We start from the raw sequence: 21,212 nt of genomic DNA, 5'->3' as shown, positions 1-21,212 counted from the left end.
CATGAAGTGCCTCTAATTACTGTGGATTTACATAGTAGTAACTTAGTAAATACATGTGTACTTACAATGTTATTATGCATAGTTACAATGTACTTAATGTGTAACTAAACCTATCCCTAACCCTAATGCTAAACCTAACACTAAACCTGACCCTAACTCTAAATCTAATCCTAACCCTTTTCTGATACAATTGTGTATTTGTATATATCATGCAAAAAAAATACACTTGAAGTGCATTGAACTAAGCAGCCACAACAGGGTATGATAAAGCTGTCTGTTTCAAGATTATTCGCTCTCCTCCTTGATCATTATAAACATGTGATTGAGCTGGAGCTAGTTTATGCATAGGATCCCTTTACATGACAGTAGACATGTTCCGGTCAGTACCAAACTCTCTTAACTGCTGCATATTCTGAAGCATTAATACTTTGCAAACACATTGAACATGCTTTTAAGAAGTGTGCCCTGCAATGTGGAAGTAAATGTCAGGATTGGTTAGAGGTATTGCATTGATTTGGTTTTAATTTCTTAACAAAAAAAAAAGTCTGGATTTGTGGATCAGGGGTGTATTCTTAAAACTTTTTCAAAATGACAGAAAGGCAACCTTGTTTACAGAAGCGATTAATATTTTATTGTGTGTGTTCACTCGTAAGATATCCAGCTAGAATGCTGTTTCCTGTTTTTCTTTTTTAATAAAATGACAGATGGTAAGGTTTAGTACTGTCTCCATTTATTTTATTGTAATTTTGTGTAAGTACACATGTATTTACTAAGTACTGTGTAACTACACTGTAATTAGAGACACTTGATGTAAAGTGTTACCATGGTAATGTATACAAATCTTGTAATAACATATACTGAATTGTAACATTCTTATAAAATTGTTACAGCAAAGGAAAAACTGTATTGTAATACAGTGATCTTATCAATGTTAATAGATTGTATAAAAAACACTTATAAGGAACACATACCTGTGATACCTAGTTACTGGGCTTATGATTGATTAAACACATCTGTCTAATACTGTGCGGACAAAAGAGTTATCTTTTATAAACATTGGTTATAAACTTCAGACATTAATAATGTCATCCAAGAAAAAAAAGAGAAAACTAAATTAGTTATTTAATCTGTAGCTGTAATTTCAAATGAGACTTTTTTTGTCTACAGGACCTTATGATGCTGAAAAAGGTGCATAATTGGTTATATAACTTCAAAATGCAAGACCAACAAAATGTACCATTCGCAATTGAAATCTAAGCTACAGTGTAGGCGTGTGGAGAAAGTTATTACCACATACTGAACCATGTATATATTCTAGCAGCCACTGCTACCATTAGCACAACTAAAATAGAAATGTGTATCTTATTGAGGTGCAGAAATGGCAGCCTACATATATCAGAATAGTTTTGTAGGTATTTCGAATCACTGAGTTGATAGCTTATCTAAGATATGCTTTTAAATACCTATTAACACTTTCTACAAAAAAGAATTAGCCTAAAAAATGGCAAACATAGTATTTAATTCAGGGCTTAGGTTTCTTCCAGTTGATGCTATCTGCATTTTAATTGAGGATTATTATCTGTTTGAACTATAATGGGTCTTTATACGTCAGCAATGACTGGGTTCCTCAAGACTCAAAGGCTTATTTCCTTGCAAATCTATAAAAAAATGTATGGTCAATGATACCAAAGCAAAACTTTTTCTCCTATGATAAAAAAACTTATTTTCTTGTATACTTTAAAGGAGGCCTACATCTTTTCAGAGGGAATGGATCGTGCTTGGATTACTCACAGCCTCTTGATAAATCATTACAGTTTTGAAACAGAGCGACAGTCAAGTATTTTCTATTTCATTTATGTTAAATGATATGTCTTTTAGAACAATATAAATCTGTACTATATATATATATATATATATATATATATATATATATATATATATATATATAGTATATACTCATCATGGTCTCCATTGCATGAAACTAGGCAGACCCTGAACTGGCCCATGCTTGTATATTAAATAACTTCACGGGGCGAAAGCAGGGGCTACATAGAGAGTTTCGGCCATTTCCACTTAGCGGCTGAATATACGAGGCTTTGGAATGCTTTCGCTGAGCGGCCCCTTGATATAGGATAGAATAGGGAGAGGGCTCTCGTGGCGCTGGAGCCTTGCTGGGAAGAGGCACTGCCTCCAAAGCTGGTTGTCCCGGCAACCCTGAGATACCCTGAAAACACATAATAGATGTCCGGTTCGCTGAGCATGTCAACAGAAAGAGGAAGGAAACAGCAAGGTGTTGGGTTAGTTTGGGACTCGATCGCTGGGAGTGAATTCAAATTCGATTAGAATAGAGCCTCAAGTAGAGTGCCTAGTTGCACCGATGCACAGTATGGCCGGGGTCCCCTCTGACTCACGTGGTGAATACCTCCCTCAACGGAGGCTTGTGGGAGGTCAGGGAAGTGAGACTCGCTACCCCCCCAGTGGAGCCCGGATGCAAGGGGGGCAGTACAGAAGAACAAAAACACTTAGACAAGGAGGTGCTTGGGTTTTGGCTTTAAATAGGTGGGTTAAGTGATTTAACGTACAGGGTGTTAATGTATAAATCAAAATGTGTTAATTGATTAATAGGGTGTAGCTGAAGCCCCTGCTTCCACCCCCCGAACCTTGCCTAAAGGCTTACATAACAAATGTCTGTGTGATATCATGTCTGATTCCCTTAATTAACCACTGATTTGTTTTGTTTCATTGCAAAGATGCCTGACAGCTTCCAATGGATAAACAACTCTCCAACCTGGATTATGATGTAGCTCAGGGGTGGTCAACCCTGGTCCTGGAGAGCCACAGTCCTGCAGGTTTTCTGGGTACCATTAAATCATCAATGGCTAAAGATCTGGAAAAACATGTCGGTGTTGAGCAATTAAGAAAATAATTGGGTTCAATTCAGTAATTGAGAAGGCGGGTGGAATGAAAACTAGAAGACCCTGCGTCTCTCCAGGACGAGGGTTGGCCACCCCTGCTGTAGCTACTGCCAGGCTAAAGGAAGAAAGAAGCATGTTTCTGTTTGAACATTAGGCTGTACAGTATAACCACGTGCATAGTCTTTCATTCATAATATGATGTTACAGAGCAAAAGTAATTGGACATTCATAGTTTCAAGTTCGGTGACTTGCTTTTTAACACTTGCTTTTTAACACTTTCTCTGTAATTATCAAATTCTGTCAAGCAACAGCATTTTAGTTACAAGTTATGCAAACACATTTGACAACAGTGTGATAAATACTTGCAGGCATGTTGTGTTGGTTGTCAAAGTGATTATGAAATGAGAAGGCATGTTGTTATACAGTGCTGTGAATACTGCAGTACATAGTGTCCAATTGAAATACTCCCAATGACAGATGGTGTTTCTGGAGTGGGCAGGTGAGGAGTATTTTAAGTCTAACATTCTCAACTTTGAGAGCTAAAATGAAGAACCCGGTGCTGGAGAGCGTGCATTGATCTGGTACATTGTTAATTAGCAGCGAGTGCGAAAGCCATTGTGAAACCCCTAGCAATTAAGCATGAGGTGTTAATTACAAACCACAGCCAGCACAAGAAGATGGAAAACACCTGAAAGACAACTGCGTAATTGATAAAAGAGGAAGCACAGTAAGCTGAAACAAAATCAGTGAAAGGGCTGAAAGAAATATTCATTCAGTTAAGATTGCAGTTAATTTGTTCTTTGCCCAGTAGAAGCGAGGCTAGGGCGAGTAAATGGCTGTATTGTCAGAATCAAATACACCCTCTACATGAATGACAACAATAACACGAAGATGTATTTTAAATTGTATTGACATTTCTAGATTAATATTGGTGCTGGGTCATTCCCATATAAACCACAGAGAAAGCAGGTGGTCCTGTGCTTCGCATATACATGGAATACATTGTGGCAAAATGGTGACGTGCAAACTGAAGTTATGCAACTTGTGCTGGGTGTTGCATTGTGGGTAACGTTGTTTTAGACCTGGGTCCTGCCGGCCACTTAACTCTTAACCAGTACGGAGAATGGTGAAGATAAAGTATTATATAAAGAGAGCTGTCCAAAGAAAATACCATATTTCAAATATATGATTTAAAACTATGAAATGTTATCTCATCTGATGGGAAAATGTCATGTGAGGTTAAATTTACATTACAATACAATTGTTTTTTAAATAGCGTCTTTCATAACAAAGTTATCACAAAGTGCTGAACAATTAAGAATAAGCCAAATCAAAAAGGTACGTTTTTAATCTACTTTTAAAAATCAAAAACCCAGCCAGCCAGGCGAATACCCAGAGGGAGCGAATTCCACAGTCTGGGAGCACAATTAGAAAAAGCTGTTCCATGCACAGAGACAAGGTGGAAAGAAGGACGTTTACACTTTGATCTCTGGATGCTGCACCGTTCTTTTGCACAACTTGCTGAGTTGGTCTAAATTCAAGTTGAAGTTCTGTCAAGGCACCGCAGAGCCCCAGAATGCCCTTTAGTTCAGAAACATTTGAATTATTTAAAATCTACGTTGAAGATGATCTAAGATGATTGTGTTTCATTACTTTTTTGTTAAAACTTTACTTCTTTATTTAAACAGTTTAGATTTGAAATGTTTGTTAGTCTCTGCAGATGATGAATCTCAAGCTGCTTAAAAAGCAACACAACAAACAAGACAATTAAATATTTGGTTTGTGAATGTTTAATTAAGGACGCTACTCTCTTTGTGTTGCCTTGGGTCAGAATCAGCTCTTGGCTGAGGTCTTAAATAGTCTTGAAAAATGCAAAGCTTGTTATTGTAAAAAATTCTTGTCCCCAACAGTATTTGTTTGTCTTTGTTTCATTGATACCCTTGAAATGGTGGTTACTATTGGTCTTTTAATAGCCGCCATACCCCCTTAAACTTGCAGTTTCACTGTTAGTTATTAGATGATTATACACAAATTAGTGTTTAACCCTGACTCAGTGTGAGGGGGCGTGGTTATGAATGGGCCGAAACACAGTACTGTACTTTTTGCTGTTGGACCTGGATCTATCTGCATAACTTTCTAGATGACATGTTTATTTCTATATTGTTAGGGTTACCGTATGACTCCATGTACACAACTCACACCCCCATGTATTCTGGTAATTGTAGTCCTGCTGTGAAAGGTACTCGAGAGGTAAAACGTGCCAGAAGGCATTGCGATGTGAGTTGAAAATCCTGGACTGTCCCACACTGCCCTGGTGTACATGGAGTCATAAGGTAACCCTTTATATTGTTATCTTTTGCATTTCTATAAAAAGTGCTATTAACTGGTTTATAGCCTGTTTTAGAAAATGTCCCAGTTTTGAATATAACTATTTTGTTAAGTAAACCAAATTTTTGAACCTTGCACATACTGTTTGATTTAGTGAGCATTTAGATGGTCTGAGAAACACAGAGAAGTTAAGACACAGCTCACCCTGCCTCTTACACCATGCTGTAGCTTGTTCCCTAGGTGTTGAGTGGTGTACGTAACGATAAAGTCCAGAGCTCTCTGATTACTGTCAATTAAGAGCTCCATGTCCTCCCTGGGTGGAATGCAAGCTAAAAGTGAAGTCTCAGATTTCTTACTTTAGATTATGATTATTATTATTATGATTATTATGATTATTATGATTATTATGATTATTATTTTACTTTCGTAAAAAACAACAGGGCCAATGCTGCAGTCAAACAAATGCTTAGAAAACTGGGTTTGTAAGATTAACTGCACAGGCTCAAAATGTGCTGACATAAAAAAAATAAAACACATTAGCAAATGTATAAGTGTGTCACGTCCACACTTTAAATAAGGCAGGCTCCAGCTACACCCTTCCTCTCATTAGCATGTCAGTCCCAATTAGGTTTGCACAGCCCTTGTCAATTGCAATTATGCCGCCTGATTAACTTGAACTATTTGACTGATTGGCCCTCTGAACAACAGATGCCCGTTTTTGTTAATGAGTCTGTTGGGGCCTTTGCACATTATAGAAACACTTTCTTTAAAAGGCATTGTTTTACAGCCCTTGCTTTATTCACTGATCAGACACAGGGTCTGCAGGAGGCTGCTGAAAATATCAGCTTCAGTAAACGATTAAACCATTTCCTCTTCATTGGTTTTACTACAATGCTGAGTTAGTTTACACTCATGTGATTTTCTATCATTTTAAAGAACAGTACTGTTTCTACAAAGATGGCCAGGGTCTTGCAATAAAGTCTGGGCAGCTGCCAGAAACTTTGTAGCAGCCGAAGGCATTTGAATACAGATGAGTAAGAAGAACAAATGCCACTGACTCTGTGACCTTGATTATACTTTGAGCAGTTCTTACCATTTCACAGCAAGCAACGCTGAAGTCCAGGACTCGTTATTCTACAATGATTCCTACTTTGAGAAGACACATTTAAAAAAAAAAATCATATGGTCACCCTACTCGGTCGTCACTGTCCATCCCTTCTCATATATGCAGAGTCCAGTCTGCACTTCTTTCCAGATCATTTGATCACTGATCCATTACAGTAAGTTCTACTGCCCTTTGATTTCACTTCACTCATCCACCTGTGTTCATACAGTATCGGTTTCTTTTTTCCATTGATGTATTTTTTATTTCCCTCTTTATTAGCCTTTTATCCTATGGCAAATTCTCACAAGGATGTTGCTTATAGTGTTGCTACAAGAATAAAAATGAGCAAAACCAAAAAAACAAATATTTCCCATCACAGAGCTAATTTTGAGACGTGCCTGAAATACCTGTCATTCTAAATTGAATGCTGAAAAGACTTTGCATGCCTACACCTACAAATATGGATTTTATATGGGCAGCAGTGTGGAGTAGTGGTTAGGGCTCTGGACTCTGGACCGGAGGGTTGTGGGTTCAATCCCCAGTGGGGGACACTGCTGCTGTACCCTTGAGCAAGGTACTTTACCTAGATTGCTCCAGTAAAAACCCAACTGTATATATGGGTAATTATATGTAAAATAATGTGATATCTGTATAATGTGAAATAATGTATAATGTGATATCTTGTAACAATTGTAAGTCGCCCTGGATAAGGGCATCTGCTAAGAAATAAATAATAATAATAATAATAATAATAATCAAACTTTCTCTTTCATAGGTAAACTCTGCATTGCAAATATGACCTTTTGATTCTGAAGTCTGGATGAAGGAAACGAATGTAAGCTTATTGAAATCATTGCATTAGCTGTTTACATTCACTCAGAACACATACTAAAGCATATATTATTGCTCAAAACCAAGACAACCACATAAGTATCCAATACTGTCGAAACAAATTGAAAGACAGTGAGTTACAGAACTGTGCATTGGGTCTCTAAAGAATGATAAACTTATGTTACAGTGTATGTAGCTGCAAATGCCCACTAAGCACCATTATCACATATACATGAATACATACTGCCATTGCTTCTTTACTAGAAAGAAATAAACCCTGCCTTCTGATTATTGGATCAGAGTGTGTTTTATAATATCGGATATAGTCAGGGAACTTACTGAAGCACATTTTTTTTTTAACATAATATAAATATATGTGAGCAACAAAGGTTTATGGCAGGTGAAAAGCAGAAATCAACTTCAATGTATCTCTTCAGCTCCTTGATCACTTTGAAAAGAACCTGCACAATAACAACTGCAACCTTGGACAGTAGCTATACATACCCACTTTTTTTAAGGTGGGTATGTTTTTTTAAGGTGCAAGTTTCAAATAAGTTTGATTTCAGAAAGTATATATTTTTAGAAATGTGTTTTAAATGTTTTTTTTTAACTAAACGGATACAGAAATACGGATCTAGTAATGCGACATATACAAGTGTGTGAGGAAAGGTTTTTAAGATTCTCTGTGTTTTGCGTTTGCAGTTTTATATCACTATCTGTTCACAATTAGTTTGCTGGCAGAGAAGCTTGGAGATGTAATATGGGAGGGTTATTAGCACAACATGGTAGAATTGCTGCATACCAGGAGTAAGAGATGCTTTGCTGTGTGTAGTAAACCAAGCACTATTTCTCTACTGGAAGCATTTACAAGTTACATGCTACAGAGTTTTGATCTGTTTCGAACCACACCGGATGTGTTGAATGTTAGCTATAACATTTTATAAGTAACTTTAACTCTGCAAACAGTTTAAGAGCTGAAAAGAATTAATAGGTCTAATTAAGCAAATTATCAATTCAATTAAGGATCTAGTTAAGTAATTGAGAGCTCAGTTGGAATGAAAACCAGCAGACACACAGTGGGTCTCCAGGACCAGGGTTGAAAACCACTGCTTTAGAAGACCCTTTTGACACCAGGGAATCAGACAAGTTCACCTGCCTAAGGCGAACTCCAAAAAACACCAGAGTTTGTTTGAAAATTACGAAATGAGATTCACACCACGAAAAGCGTTTCAAAATCAATCAAGATCAATCTATAGCACCCACCCCTGAGTGCACACACAACCAGATTCAGGCAATCCTGCTGCCCATGGTAGCGTCACCTAAAATTGGAGCTCAAGTTATCACTGACATCTGCTTTGACTTGCCTAATTTATTTTTTGCTAAGGAAAGGATCTTTGGAGGAATTTGCTGTAGGGACTCTACATTTTTACAGATCTGTTAGATTCATGTACCGTTGACACAGATAACAGAGTCAAGTGATCCTGACTATCAACACATGGAAGTGGCAGATGATAGCTAGCAGCACTTATTTTTGTATTGGCTGCTGTAATATCAACAAGATCTGCCATTTTTAGCTTGTTAGAGTTTAGAGAAAACACAAATGATCTCACAATTTAAACTAGTTTTCCTTGGAAATATATTTGGAGGTGTTTGCTGAAAACAAATGGCAACAGAAAGTTTGCTTTACACATTTTAATAACTTTTTTTTCTATTGCACTCCTATCATGTCACAGTTAATATGGGGAATACTTGATAGACTACTTCTGAAAACTCAATATTAAACAATTCGATACCCACGTACTGCTCATACTGTAGCTCCTTTCACATCACCATTCTGGAAAACACAATATAGAATGGCAAGGCAGGATGGACTTCATACAGTATATAGAAATTACATTGCCCATGTGAAAGTTGTACACAAACATACAGAAAATAAAAAGCAACCGGTCTAGTTGACAAGCTCCCAGTTCTGAGTCAGGCTCCCAGTTTTATATCACTAACTGTTCACAATCAGTTTGCTGCCAGAGGAGCTCGGAAATGTAATATGGGAGTTCTGTAACCCAGTTGTTCCTACATGTTGTGTGTCTATAAGAAGATTTTCATTTCTGACCTACAGTGTTCAAGGGGTAGCCCTGCAAGATCACACACAGGTCAAATGGTTCAGTGCAGAGTCAGCAAGCAGGACTTCTCAATAGCTACAGTAACAGCAGCCAAGGTTAATCTCCCTTTACATCCCATTAGATCAAGATGGTGAAGAACACAAAAGCAGGTCTTCTTAATGTACTTTGCGTGCTTTTTATTATGAAATCAGGACCATTAACAGAAATGCCAAGTCTACTGTACTGAATTATTTCTTTTTTAACCTCCCTAATTACATTGCACTTATAATCTTTAACAACTGTATCTGAAAAGGCAATACATTTCCAATGCCAGGGAATGACTCTGAGTAGGTGGCATTCTGGTATGCACAAAACTCTGATTGCCTATGTGGCAGAGCCCAGGGCTGTAAACAGAGGATCTGCCTTATATTCCTTCTAGTTCTTTAATTAGGGGAGCGTTGAGAATACCGATTTGACACAGGAAAACGTTAATATTCTATTTCAAATGTGGCATCCTTGCCAGAAGTAAAGTTAATTGTATGACTCTCTCTGGTTTCTGTCTTAGTGGCCCAAAGGTGAGGAAAATCATTTATTTTTAATGTTTGCTTTTCACAGAAAAAAAAAGAAATAAATACAAAATCCTATTTAAGACTTAATCTGTTCGCACAGCCTTCAGCGTTCGTGGAGCCCCAGGGGACACACTTAAACTGACTGCATCTCCCTAGGGGTGAGAGGAGCAGAGTGAGGAACAGAATGGAAATTACAATTGATTCTTCCTTCACAGATTGGTATCCACTGTGTTCACCTGTGAGCTGTGACCCACTCAAGAGCTTCTGATAAGCAGTGTGGGCATACAGAATCTGCCTGAAGTGTGGAAAACAATAATAATGTAGCAGCATCATTTTTATTATAATTTTTAAACAGCACTCCACCCCCAGTAATCTCTCTTTGCCTTTGGTAACATTTACATTCCATCAGGAAAAGAAGATTTCTATCCACGGGTTAATTATTTTCAGAAACACCCAATCCGTTGAAAGTTTTTGCGGGGTTTTATGCCATCCAAAGTACAGCACATTTTTTTAAATGATATCTCTCTCTTTCTCTCTCTCTCTATATTAGCTCAAAGAGCCAGCTGCCCAACATTCTGATATGTTGTACATATCTTTCTCAAGGGAGCCTGTGTTTGAATCAAAACATTGGAGGTATTTATAGGTGTTTGACGGCATGACAACTACTTGTTATTGTTTATATTCAAATCCATGATTTATTCTTACATGATGTAATGGTGCTCTATCACTCAAATTTAATTGAGAACTAGTAGTGTGAGTACATGTGTGTTGTATGACAGAAGAGGATGTTCTCTGTTTTGTGATACGTGATTAGCGAGGACGATCCCTCTGTGAATGAACCTGTGTGATTCTGATTTGAAATAGGGCAGTTCTTTAGTGGTGCATTATCAAGCCCTTACTATCAAAACTGGTTGAAGCTTTTGCTGAGGATTGAAATGTGATACTAGGAAGCTAGCCCTACTGAATAACTTGCCTTATTGTTCATTAAAGCAACGTTGGTGGATCGTTTTCTGTTATAAATGCAGTAATTCTAGCTAATTTACAGCATGCATTTACTTTTGAACCAGTTAAGTTAAACAATAAGATGTAATAAAATGTAATACTGCAGCTGTTTTGCAGTTATAATTTAAACTTTGAATTCAACATCAATAATTATTTTGGGCTTATTTATCAGCAGCCTAATTAAATATCGCTTTTTTTCATCTGCATACAATGGTACAATCATTCGCTGCTGTGGAAATATGTGAGTAGGTTCTCCAGAATGGCCAAACCTGATCCTCATGACCATCAGTCCACACTCCAAAATAATAAAGAAAGTGAATCTTAAACCATCCCAACATCTGAAGACATTGCAAAAGACTTCTAGTCTAAACATTTGTCATTGAATTTAAGTTTCATTTTAGCACTTCTAAATGTAACACTATTGAGTGTTTTATGTTCATATCATCAATATATACAGAGAGAATCAGCTTGTGTGCATTGCAGAATACAAATCAGAGATACCATTTACTGTACATAACAAATTAATCAGTGACGTGAGGGACATAGCAGCTACGCAAAAGTGTCATCCATGAATACATATTTCAAGGTGACATGTCAAGGTGAACATCTCCAACATGTCCTTTAGAAAACCAGAATAAATGTTCTGCACAGCCAGGAGACAATTAACTAACTCTGGTTTCACTGAGAGATTGTTTTTCTCTGTTGTCCAAAAAAAACTTTATACTCTTCTCTCGTCTAATTTTACAACCAGTCCCAAGCTGCAAAGATTACATCTAAGTCCTTCCAAGTCATTGAAAAGAAAAAAGTAGATAATTGCATTCCTCCCACCAAACGTGTTTGTTGGATAGTTCATTATTGGGCAGTGTTGACCAAGAGGCCAGACAGAGTTAACCCACCAATGATATTCCTGTCCTTTGCGGTTTTAATAATGCACAGGAGGTAAGAGACGTATTGATTATTTGGGGGTTGAGGGAAAATAAGCAAAAACAGTTCGAGCTTTTTTCTCTTTTAGAAATCCAGTATGTTTTCAGATATTTCAGCTGTGTTAAAAGTATATGCCGTTGGCACATGTTGGTGAAGCACACAGGGTCTTATTGATGAAGATTGAGACTAGCACACGCAAAATAGGGCAGGATTCTGCTCCACCATGTAATTGAAAGTTAAGGAAACTTTGTACTATCTTTTACTTTCTCAGAATACATCATTTCTTTTCTGTTATCTCTCTCTCTCTCGATGTGTACGCTTGGAGAGTGTTACAGCGTTTCTGTATCTAGTCTCGTGAATCCTGACCCTGAGCCAGAGAATCCTAAATGAATTCCACCCGACTGCATTGTTGTTTTCCTCTTGATGGCTTAATTAATTGTGTCTTGTAGATCTGAACACGCTGCTCCATTCACATTCAGATGGTCTTGCATTGGGATTACAGTAACAGTACAATTTGAATGAATAATAATTATGTCTTTATAAAATCGTAATCTTTAAAAAAAAATTTTAATTTTTATGGCTTCTGTTTTTCAGTGTTTATTTATAGATATGCATAGCTGCAGAGCCAAGGGTCAATGTTATGTAACCCAAAAAAAAAGCATCAGTTCATACGCTGCCTCCACAACCCCTCCCCACAACAATGTACAAAGTGGACTACTGATATCGCCTTTCATTTTTAGAAGCGTAATATATGTCTGTGGTTGCCAGGATACTGTTGCTATGGTGGAGACTTATTAAGAGTGCCTATTGTACATGTAAGGGAGTGACTCAGCAATATCAATATACAAAACGTGATTCAGTGACTAAAAACTTAAGAAAGAAGAACTAAAGCATTGTTTATACAGTTGTCTTTCTAGTCCTGAAGAATTAGGCTGTACTTCAAACTGTCCCGTTCATGCATGCAATGAAAAACGGTTTCATGAAAGCTTGCATGAGTTCATTCTAACAGTGCAAAAATAAATAAATAAATTAAAACAATAATAATTCTGAACTGAGAAACAAATCAATTTCGGAAGCAGAAATGTGGAACTGAAATGTTCTGTGAAAATAAAGAATCTGACAGACAGAGAAAACAAGATATCAATTGTTTGCAAACATTGATCCATTGGCGGTTGGCATACCTGTTGTTTTAAATACATGTCTGTATTATTTAATGCTTTTTACATTATTTAATGTGTTTATTTCATTAATGCTGAAAGTGCAATAACTTTGTGAATGTAATAACTGCCGATCTAATTACTCTTCCTACATACTATATGTAATAATACCTTTGCTGATTTGTGTGACTGGGGTGCCTTAGCACTTTCTCCATTTCAGACTCCTTGAAACTTTCTTCCTCAACTACCACTCATCTATGAGAACTCTAGACAGGTGCTAGGTTACAATTAATCATAATGGCTTTCTACTAAATTAACTAAACTGTTTATGAATAGAAAAGTCTCATTTCTGGGTGTGTCTCATTACCAGTTGTATAGCAGAGATAAATTATTAAAAAAGAAAATCTGACTGCTAAACCTTGCTGTCTCCGCTTTAAAAAGGTCATGCAATTACATTGTGATACACGATTACATGGCTACTTATCCCCTGTAGTTGCTAACACAATCGGCAAGCTTTATTAGCAGTGACAGTGAAACAGTGAAATGATGTTTCAGAATTAAAAATGTCACGTTTCAATTTTTTCAATCAGTATATGGAAAACTTCAAAGTGCTATGTAATTCAATATATTAACATAACATTATTCAGCAGGTTTAATTCGACTTTATGAAGCAAAATGTATGAATTTATAGGGTGATGCAAAACTTTTGGCCATAGCTGTAGGGCTGTGTTTGTGTGTGTACATGCATACATATTTGGCGATGAAGGTTTCTTTGCATTATGTAAAATATGTCTGTCTCTATTATTGTAGTATGCACAAGTTTTTGGAATTATATCCCTCTACTTCCAAGATCCAAGTTCAAAGTAGTCCATTGGACCTGCAAGTGCTGGTAGGCAGACTGCACCATCAAGACCACATGGACAGTGAAAAAAAGACTTTTTTATCCCATGCAAACTTTCACAGTTTGTACATTACAGCATGAATAGGTAAATGCAAGCTATTCCTCTAGGATATTTATATTTTTCACAAAATAAAAAAAAAAACTGTTCCAAAATTCACAGTGGTTAAACAGTATTCAAGTGTGTGTTTCTCTTGTTAAATAAGGACTTCATAAGGCACTTGGAGGAAAGATTAATTCCATACTTTACAGCAGCATTAATGCCATACAATTCCTCTAGGCTCCAGGCCACACAGGGCATCTGGTGCTTGCGTCTCCACTTCCTCTTAAGAACAGACACAATTTATAAACACCAGAAATGCATCATTTGGTGGTTCATCATTTTTACTTTTTAAAATGATGGTGTCACTTTGGATGTCCAGCCCAAACTGTCAGAGTGGAGAAAGATGTTCCTGGAGCTTTTAAACTGACAAGACTGCATATACTGTCTGGAAACTCAGACAAATTGCAGCGCAGGGGATTACTTTGATAAAGGAGGAAGCAAAAGCCCTAGCCCTCTCTGGCTGCCAGCCGTGAAACAGTTTAATTTGGTGCAGTCCCACACAGTGAAGCGTCGTTCTGTTTCCTAACTACAAGTCAAACTCTTTTAATATCACTTCAGAGGGAGCAAGCAAAAAAAAGTCTATCTGGCAAACAGAAAAAAGCATTTTTAAACATAGAAATGTCTGTTTGTTCTGCATACCTGAGGTATTGCATTGGTTACAACAGTGTTCAGTAAACGTAAGAAAGCTGTAAACATCCTGTAGGCTGTTCTGCATGCCATATTGTACTGCCATACTTTACATTTCAATAATGCACTGCAGTTTTCAGGTAGACTTTCTAGTCGTTGGCTTTTAGCTACAGTATAAACAAACATATATATTACTTTAAATAGTTGATGCTGCCACATTATATCTACTACTGATCTTACAATCCAAGCCATTCACTTTTCATCTTTTCTTCACAAAACTGGCACAAATCTACAGAAAACATTCGGTTCCAATTTAACTCAAGGGCATCTACATCAGCTAAACAGCATTCTGATGATTGACAGTGAGAGGGTTTCAAAATTTCCAGGGAGAGCATTCTGATATTCAACACTCAGGTATATTGAGTTCTGAATCAATATTTTATTAAGTGTGCATGTAAAAAATGTAATGGAATATGGCTACCCGTATGCATTGTTGTATTGTGTAACAGAGGTGCTTGGCAACTAATGGAAGCCTGACCTAAATTACGCAGGGAATTCAAACTGTATAAACAACTTGAAAAGAGGATTAGCAGGCAGAGAGGGCAGGGGACCTGAGGAGGGAAGGCTGCACAACTGAGCAGTTCACTTGATTGCTGAAATACATTTGCTACTGTTGAACTGTTATAGGCAAAACAGAAGGCTGTTCTAAATCATATTCTCCAAAATTTAAACAAAAAATGCATTTGTCGCGTTGCAGTATAAAAGGCCATTGTGAGCGATTTACTCCCCTGTGCTAATGTATTCCTTTCTTACAGCCTCTCGTTCATTCAGGGCTGTCAGATAACTGCAAACTCAGATGAGCTGGTGATGAAATGGGATAAAAACACTTTAGTATCTTCTTTCCCGTAAACATAAAGGCAACAGCATTTAAAGGATTTACCTTGATAACCCTGTTAGCATTCAGTATCCTTCTACTAGTGGCTTCCCACTAGTAGCTTCAACGGCTAATATTTTTCCAAGTCTTGCTTAAAGAATAACTATACGCTTACATACAGTATTGCCTTATTGAATTACTGTAGGGAACCTCTTGAAATGTATAAGAAGGGTCTTCTTTTCAAGAGGCTGCTAGGGGATATCAGGTATTTAAACAGTATGTTAATGTGTTAAGAAAATAAAGCTCAGTGTTCTAGCCAGCCATATTGTACCACCAGGTCGTCTGGTGCGGTATGCTAAACAACGTATGTGTTAAGTGCCGATATGCTCCAACATGAGAAAGATATGGAATAACTGCAGCTCCCATCAACATAGGGCTTAAAGCTCTTGTCATTGTGCTAATGAGGGAGATGAGGGATACTGAGGTTTCACTCCTAAAGCAATATTGAATTGAACAACTTGTTTAAACAAGGCGAGACCCCATTGAGGTTTGTAACCCATTGCACCTGCAACACACACCCACCCACACACGCATGCACCAGTGGAACAAGAGCACTAGTGTTAAACTTTAATGAGACTCTAACAATCTAAACAGCAGAAGATCTTAATACAGCGCCACCCTATAGCTTGGTTTTAATTCTGCTGATTTCCCTATAATCTGGAAGACCAAACCTTATATCAACATCAGTGAAAACTATAAAACATGCATAGAACAAGGTAACAAGCATTGAAATCCACAATTGTTGGGACCTCTCTCCACTGTCCATTGGGCTGTGAGGAGCAAAAATGACCCCTTCATACAAAAGGGCTTGAATGTCTGGTAATAAAACATTAAAATAATAACACATTAGAAATAAATACGTAATTTAAAACAGTTGGCACAAAGTCTGTGTTCCATTGAATTTAAATGGGACAAGCTGCACATACAGTATGCAGACAGATGCGGGGAGCAACAGCCTTCCATGTAAATGAAAACATTCAGTACGGTACCTTAATGCAATATTAGTGCAAATCTATGAAAGGGAACTACAGCAGGGCTGCAAAGCTATCATGTTGCTTCATGATATGTTGTTAACCAAGGTTTTAAAATCCACAGATCTGCCACTGGCCATCCATTTCTTCGACTGAAGACGTTTTGGTTCTCTGCTTGTCACAATCTGGAAACAACAAAAAATATTTTCTACGTAACTCAGGTAATGCATTGATTACAACACCAATACAAGTTATTTTCAATGTACAGTTTACTACACTGTTCATGCACAACACACGTGAAAACCATAGTGTAGGTCACTCCGCTTATCAAGCCCTCGGGTATGGCTTGGCAAGAACAGGTGCAAGCAGCATGTAAGTGAAGTCTACTGTGAGGGTTCTTCCTGTTTGCAATGCCTGCAGGCCACACAAAGTCTGTGTACACACAGTTTATATGGGAGATCAGCCCAGCTGGACTCTCCTCTCTCGTCCAATATATCAAGATTCAGCTGGGGATTGTCTTCATGTTTTGTGTTTTCATAATCAGTAAAAGAATTAGCTGGGAAACTTTTTTAAATATTAAGACAGACATTGGATCAAGTATTATTTCCTTTTGAAAGGATTTTGGCTTGAATTATCCACGTTTTTTCATAATCATCCAGGCAGTACAGTTAAACAAAAGAGTTTGAAGGACTTGACTGCTGCCATTCAAATGCTATTCAACAAAACCCTTCACTAAATCACAGCTCTTATCTCTACCAGTCAGTCCAAAGCTCTCCAATGTCCAATGACCTTGACAAGAGGAGGAGGAAGGTGAGGATGTGAACACAGCAGCAGACAAATGAGTGAGGAAGTTTAAAAGGACAGCAATGCACATATATCCATATAGGACCCTCAGCGTGACATGATTCAGCCATTCTATTTGTAATCTCTACCTCTGTTTCGTTGTGAAATGGACTGAGCCAGTGCTGTTACTCCTACTGTGGAAGGAGGAGGTTCAGGAGGCTCATGCTAGCTTATCATGTCTTTCAGGAGCCCTGGGTTTGACTAGCACAGAGAGAACATTTCAAAGCTGGAATCTTAGTCTCTGTATGCATTGTAAACAGATGGAATAAAAGGAATTACGAACACCACAGTTAAATGAGCTTACCAGTTTGTAACTAGCAGTAATTAAGAGTTGATAGTGTAGTTTCCTACCACAACACATTTCCAATTTGCCACCCTAGGAAACCTTCCCCGGAGAATTTTGTACAGAGAAGTAGAGCATCTGCAGCAGCATTATATCTGCAGCAGCATTATTTCCATGTACGTCATTCATTAAGTCCTTTTCCGAATTGACTGAATAATACGTTTTACAAAGGTCTATCTATAAACAAGGTTCTGATAATGAAGCCTAGGGTTCAACTGAAATTTCAACAACATAAAAGTCATCTGTTATCATTCACAAGCTGCATAATGGGTATTTCCAAACCGAATGAGTGTAGAAAATTGCTTTTATCGTTCTATAGTCAGATTAAGCACTACAAACTGGGAAATTACATCAAATTGGGCAATAGAATCTTTTAACAAAAATCGGAAGTGAGAAGCGAGTGTGGGAGGTGAACAAATGTTAGGAAAAGTTATTTCCATATATGTAACATATGTAACTTAGTGTGTGGTTCTCAAGCAGATCAGAACAATTAGCTTGTACTGCATTGCAGTTAATGACCCTGGCAGGTTTCAATTTTTTTGTTCTGTTTGCTGTTTGTTTAAATCATAAATAGCATAATTCACTCACTTATGACTTAATCCAGAGCACTTCACATCCCGGCACTTTATCCTCTTTCCACCAGAGGGTACCAAAGCAAGCCACCCTGACACTCTTCTGCCAAGGTATTTAGCTGTTCAAAAGCAAAATGGAAGCGTTGACTCCGCGCCAGTTCATAAGTAAGTTTAATTTCCTGCGACAAAAAAAGAAATAATAAATAAGTATGGCAGTTAACTTTCTTGAGGAGACATAATGCAAGTGATACCAGCCTCCTTGGCACCAAAACCGAAGTAGTTAACGCAGCTTTTTGGACTTAACCCAAGCAGGGATAGGGAGAGACACTGAACATTTTTCTTCCTTTTCCATTATTGTAAATGAATAAATGATGCCCCACTCTCTTGGTTGAAAAAAAAATAATAGATTGCAGTGTGGTAAAAATGTCTCAATTAGAATCTTTTGACATGTGTTCTACTTACTTCTTGTGTGTGTGTTTCCATTGTTCCCTGATCAGCACTTTAAATTGATCAGGGGAGAAAAGGGGGCTTGGTTCAATCATGAGGTTAATCTTGGGTCAAAGTGAAGGATACTGGGTGGATCTGCAAGGAATTCTCATTGTAGAAAGGGTTTATTAAACCCCTGCTCAGGGGTTAACACTATACAAGGCATTCAAGTTCAAAGGTTGATGTTCCTTTTGGAAACTGCATTGCTATCGATGTTAAAACAGATCTCGTAAATATTATAAATCAATAATATGTGCATAGAATAGCTTGTATGCACACAGTGAAAGACAAGCTGCAACATAGGAGATCAACACTGCATAATTATTGACACAGACTGCACGCTTCAGTATATCTGTATACCTGAAGTCATTTGTGCTTTTCATTCCAGTGCTATCTAGAAGTAGTGAAGAAAACGAGGCAGACGGATTCAACCAGGTTACTCTGCCAACAAAACTGTGCAGACCGTGACCTGAACCAGTGAGAAGCTTAGAACCAAGTCTGTTGTTTGCATCTCTTATTACCACAGACAAAGAATTGCTTTAAAGTGGAAATCTTAGAAATGGAATGCACCCCATTGAAGGAATGAGGTCATTAAGATGCAGTTGTGCAAAATTCAGCATCCACATACTGTTTTATGTTAATCTGTTATAAATCAATACTACATCTATAATGTGTTATAAAGGACGTTATCAAAATCTTAGTCCAATACAACAGGCTATACATAGACCGATTATAAGAACATGTGAAGAGACTGTTAGAAGAAACCTTATTACTTAACATGAATCTTTTCACTATCAATGTCATCACCTGCTATTCATTAAAAAAAAAAAATAATAAGCATGGTCTATACTGCAGTAACAACTGTAGCATTTTCCAGTAAAGGGAGAATTGCACTGGCTGTATTTATATTTTATCTGAAATAAAGATTTTAACTTTTATAAATCCTCAGTGGAGCTATTGCCATAAACAATATCTTCACAATGTGCAGATATTGTGATGTGCCATATCAAAACAATAACACACTATACCTTTTTCTTTATTTAACAAAACCTATTTTAAATCAGGGGCACGTGTCAGACGCACATCTGTTCAGAAGATTTTTTTTTTTTTTATTGAGAATGTAAGAATGCTTACACAATTCCGCGAGCTTGGAGTGTTCTAATGAGTGTTCCTTTGAGTTACTGTCTAGGGGTCATTCAGAATGAACAGGTCCTTGGCATTGATAAAAATAATTATGTCTGTTATCTACTTTTTATAGTAGTATTCTTCCTTTTCACTCACTGACCCCCCCCCCCCCCCAAAAAAAAATAAAAATCATAATTCATATAATATACAATATAATAGAATATATTCCTATTGATCAGAAGACAAATAGTGTTTTGATACTCAGACAATGGCGGTTTTAAACTAATTAAGAGTACGCTTGTGTGCGCGCACACATTTTTTTTTCTTTGTTGTTTTGCCAACAAAATATTCAATGTTTGTGCTGCAATCGTTTAACATCAAAACACGACTTACTTAAAAAGTGCAAATGCATTTGAATTCAGTCTCTGGAGACGCCCGACATCATTCTAAGCAAGAGAACATTTTCAACTACAAGTGAAATAAAATGTTCCAACAGTTTATTAATCCCCTTACTCGTTATGTAATCTCGCTGCAAAATCAAGGAGAAAAACCTCCTCTAATCCCAGTCAGGTAGAATCTATAGAAGATAAAGATTCCCCCGGGGTCAGATGGGAAATTGGTTAAATAGAAAGATGAGGCCTTGATTTTGAATGCTCCTTCTACACATAATACATACAAATCTAATGCCCCAGCATTGCTGTTCAGGAATAAACCTCAATTTGCATTTTGCTCTTAATAGGGGACTAGGATTTGGCAGCATCAAGCCTTTGCAATTGACTTCAGTCCTTTTAACTCCATGTGCAAACATACAATTGTCTGATTATTTTTTACAGGACTTGGCAATCTCCGACATGAAAACAAAATAAATGAACAGATTATATTTTGTCGCAGTTCTCACCCATTGTGTCGGAAATTGAGTATATTAAAAAAAAAAAAAAGCCTGCAATAAACATGGGAACTAAATTCTGTCGCTTTCAAATGTCTTTCGTGCAGAAAAGCTTTGCTATGCATTAAATGCAAACACATTCCCTCCACTCAGGCAGCACTGCAACTGTTCTTAGTCTACACACTTTACGCAAGCTTAATTTAAATCTTTGCTTCCTTAAAATAGAAGAATCCAAAACATTTCAATATACTTTATTACAATCTCTAAAAACTAAGGGTATTCATTTAGGACTGCTTTATTATTTCCTTTTCAGTGCTTCATCCTTGACGGCTTTAAACTTTATTGCCATACTGAATCCCTGCCTATTCCACTCAATGATCTACAGTGCATGCCCTCTTACTCTGCATTGTTCTTGTAAAGCCTCTTGGGGTTACAAATGTGTGGTACAGATGACACGGAAGTTGGCAATTGTTGTATTAGTGCTATCTTTCTTA

At 37.3% G+C, this 21,212-nt stretch overlaps 1 long non-coding RNA gene across 1 annotated transcript; it reads left to right on the top strand.

The window, feature by feature from the left end:
* Positions 1-7,109: 7,109 nt before the first annotated feature.
* Positions 7,110-19,119, top strand: LOC131699684 (uncharacterized). Its single transcript, XR_009308260.1, has 3 exons — positions 7,110-7,183; positions 16,588-16,684; positions 19,096-19,119. It is a non-coding gene; the product is annotated as an uncharacterized LOC131699684 (long non-coding RNA).
* The last annotated feature ends 2,093 nt before the right edge of the window (positions 19,120-21,212 follow it).

Source organism: Acipenser ruthenus, chromosome 23 (assembly GCF_902713425.1).
Source record: "Acipenser ruthenus chromosome 23, fAciRut3.2 maternal haplotype, whole genome shotgun sequence".
In the NCBI taxonomy this organism is placed as follows: Eukaryota; Metazoa; Chordata; class Actinopteri; order Acipenseriformes; family Acipenseridae; genus Acipenser; species Acipenser ruthenus.
The sequence above is the reverse complement of the archived record's forward strand: the minus strand, read 5'-3'. Positions and strand labels throughout refer to the sequence as shown.